Here is a 4,330-nt window from a genome sequence, read left to right as displayed (position 1 = left end):
CATCCAGGAGGAGGTATTCGAATACCTTCTAGAGTGTGTTCGTCTCAGGAAGAACCGATTGATCCTTTTTATTAAGAATCCTGAACTGGTAGATGACCTTAGCATCACCTTCCAACAAAGGACGATACTTGTACATGTTCAAAGAAGAAAGGCTCCAATGGATAGGAAAGTCAAATCTCCAATTTTGTTTCAATTACACCCCAACATATTTTGAGCAATTAACACCCATATTACTCACCCGCCAGTGCAAGATAGTATTAACATGTGGTAAACCTTACTACTTGGTAAATCACATCAGCCCTTCCCTTCATTCGGTAGTCTTATTGGATAACGTAAAGAATTTTGGAACACCTTCTAGAGGGGATCCATCCCCATCTCTTTACAAAGAATGATAAAACTAGAAATAATCTGCCAAAAAGCCCCAATTAAATGACCAAGAGCAACATCATAGAATTTTAACACCTCTCATGCAAATGGATGGAGAGGAAGACTGAAACCTCCTTCCTACGTGAGTAAAATGATCAAGATACCAAGCTACCCCAAATCTTCATCCCAAATGGCACCTAAATGCTTTGGTCCCTCAATAAGAAAAAAATGATACTTAAAATGGGGAAACAAAATTCCTCTACAATGGAGCAAATCTTGATATTCTGACTTTCTTGTTATACATATAGTAATGGGACCAGGAACCCTTGTCCTTTTCAGGCGTGGTGGAGCCTTATTTTTCTTCACCCTTTTACAACAAAACTACTAGCCTCTCCTCCATGAACAAAGGGTTCCATGATTGAACTCAAATATAAGACAGAAAAAGAAACAAGAAAGGAAAAAAATGGAACTATTTACCTAAAAATAGAAAGAAAATAAAAATTAAAGACTGAGCAAAAAGGGAAACAAAGAAAAGACAAAAAACAACAAAAAAAATTACAAGAAAACATAGAGAACAACAACAAAGATGAACAGCAAAAAATAGAGTAAAAAAACATAAAGGTGAAGCTTTAATAAGGTAAGAGAAACCATACAAATCATTGTATGGGACAATACCTCGACAATAATAACCAACAAAAAAAAACGCGTTCCTATTAAGGTGTGACAAATGCTGATTCATCATTAATATCGGTTCCATATATAAAATTTTTAGCCCACGTAATTAATGCGCAATATGTAACACCCCTAACCCGTATCTGTCGTCGAAATAAGATTACGAGGCATTTACCGATCAAAGAACAACATACAATATACATTTCTCATACATGATTCAATTTCACATAAATATCAATCTAACACATTCACATTGTCCCTTATAAGCCTCTACGAGGCCTTAAAATAGGCTTAGAAGAGGTTCGAGACAAAACCGATGACATTTGCAAACTTTGGGAAACATAAAAAATTTTCTTGCATTTAAGGGTCACACGCTCGTGTGAACAGGCCGTGTGAAAACAGGGCATACATACTGACTTGCACCACACGGCCGAGGACACACCTGTGTGCCATGGCTGTGGGAAAACTGGAGGGGTTACTGACTTGAGTCACACGGCCAACCACACGCCCGTGTGTCTAGGCCGTGCCAAACCTGTAGGGTATACTGACTTAATTAGTAGGGCGACCCCAGGGGACACACAGTCGTGCAGCATGACCATGTGTCACACACGGCTGAGACACACGCCCGTGTCTTTGCCAGTGTGAACAAAAATAGGCTATTTGCAAAGCCAATATGCCACCCTTTTCTCATGCACACCTAGCAACCAAAATAGTACCATTTTAATACATTTATATGCAGCCAAAACATGCTAATTCATATACCAAACTTACAACACCAATTTTATCCCTTTCATCAACTCAAATCAACACTATTTCTACATTCAAACACATACCAACTATAATGATTCATTCCTCATTACTCACCTATTAAATCATATATCAAAGTACATATCATACTCATCAATACAATCTATTTCAATATATATTTTTACTATCATCAATCACACACAAAGCTTGACTCATAAATCATCTATTAGCCATTCACTTATCAAGTCTAAAATCATTCTTTTCATAAGTAAATACTTATCATATACCAAATGACCAAAGGATCAACTTGAACCATCACTAGCCATACCAAATTATGCCACTTCACAAGGCAAATTACACATTAAACATATGTCATTAATAAGACATATGAAATGGCCAAATACATCACCAAAATCTTTATCAAAAAGACTCAAGCCTATACATGCCATATAACCAATATCACAAAGCTCATAAGTACCAAACTATAGCTGGATAGTGTGATGAAATCTCCATAGACTTCCAACCCGAGCAAGCCTTCAAAACTCTATAAACATAGAAACAAAAACAAAGTAAGCTATAAAGCTTAGTAAGCTCGTATGGTAATAAACTCATATTATTAAATAACCGTATTTAAAATAATTATTCAAAACATGATATAATTCATATGATTTCACCATTCTATCTTGAATTCATGCACATAGTTAATCAAGATTTTCATGAGTTTATTCATTCAAAACACGTATGGTTTGAATACTTTTCATCAATTCATTCACATTTTCATCTGCATAAGCAATTATATATAAAAACTATATTCAGTTCAACATTCACCACATTTTTTTAGCCAAGGGAATTATGTGAAATAACATCAAATAATGATGTTTCGTACACTATATGCCATATGGATATTTAGTTAAAACAACTATAACTCATATCTCACATATCATTCAATTCATACCTCATTATTGCCAAATAAACACATTTTGCATGAAACATACTTATATATAAATCTTTCTCATTTCATATACATGATACACTAAGAACTTACCAAATTACCTTCATTTGATTCTCATATAGCTTCTGTAGTACTTGTATCACTTAATTCAATTGTACTTTCATTCTCATCTTGACTTTGCCCATGAAACCCTTCGGAATCGCTAAGGATACTCGGATATCACATAAAGCTCATACAATGCCATATCCTAGATATGGTCTTACATGTTATCATATATCGATGCTACTATCCTAGACAGGGGCTTACACAAAATTGATTAACGATGCCAATGTCCCAGGCATGGTCATACATGTAATCACATCTCGGTAACCTAATGTCATGACATTTGTATCTTATACTATTCCTAATGTTCGTACGGGACTTTCGGATATCATAACTCTGTCGATTTTGGATCGTAATCATGATCATTCAGCATTCAATTCAATTCAATAATAAATAAGCATTTATAACACAATGTAAGTACGTCTATTAGCATACAAACTTACTTCGTTTGATGAAACGATGAATTAGGTCGACTAATCCAATACTTTGTTTTTCCTTCGTTCCAAATCCAAATCTTAATTTTCTCAATCTATATAATAACGAGATTTCCTTATTTAATCATTAATTCATTCAATTTAACACAATTTACACATTTTGGAAAAAATTACACTTTTGCCCCTATTTTTCATATTTTTGCAATTTAGTCTTTATCACATAAAATAATAATTTCATGCAATTTAACCAATTCCATGCTTATCTGAATATTACCCAATCATATAATAGCCCATATTTTCACTTTATTCATACTTTTAATCACATAATTTTAATATTTCACAATTTAATCCCTAATTTGCATTTTCATCAAAAATCACTTTATAAAATATGAAAATCTAACATTAAATGTTCATATTTCACCATTAAACATCAAAGAACTCATAACCTCATCAATTGAAACTATCAAAATCTTTAACAATTTTGAAATCGAAGACACGAGCTAGCTAGATTACGAAGCAACGATCTCAAAAACCTAGAAATTATTAAAAACGAGTAAAAATCGTACCTAGATGAGCACAAATAGCTTGGCTGAACCTTAAACTCTCCAATGGAAATTTTATTTCTCTAATTTCGACGACGAAAAGATAATGGAAGAAGATGATACAATTTGTTTAATTAAAATTAACCTTATTTACAATTTTACTATATTAACCTTTAATAAAACATTAAAAACCCACCTATAACATGTCCAAAGTTGTCCACTCATTCTATTAATGGTATATTTACCATGTAGGTACTCAATCATTTCATTTCTATAGCTATATGGTTCATTTAACTAATAGAACTCATATTTTACGCTTTACGCGATTTAGTCCTTTTTACCGAATTAATCACTCAAACGGTAAGATTCCTTTATGAAATTTTCACGAAAACATTCTATCATACTATAAACCTTAATAAAATAATAAAATAAATATTTTGAATTTGAATTGTGGTCCTGAAACTACTATTCTGATTAACCCTAGAAAAAAAGGGCTGTTACAACTCTCCCCCTTA

The sequence above is a fragment of the Gossypium hirsutum genome, chromosome A10 (genome assembly GCF_007990345.1).
Source record: "Gossypium hirsutum isolate 1008001.06 chromosome A10, Gossypium_hirsutum_v2.1, whole genome shotgun sequence".
NCBI classification, from domain to species: domain Eukaryota; kingdom Viridiplantae; phylum Streptophyta; class Magnoliopsida; order Malvales; family Malvaceae; genus Gossypium; species Gossypium hirsutum.
This window is presented reverse-complemented; position numbering follows the sequence as displayed.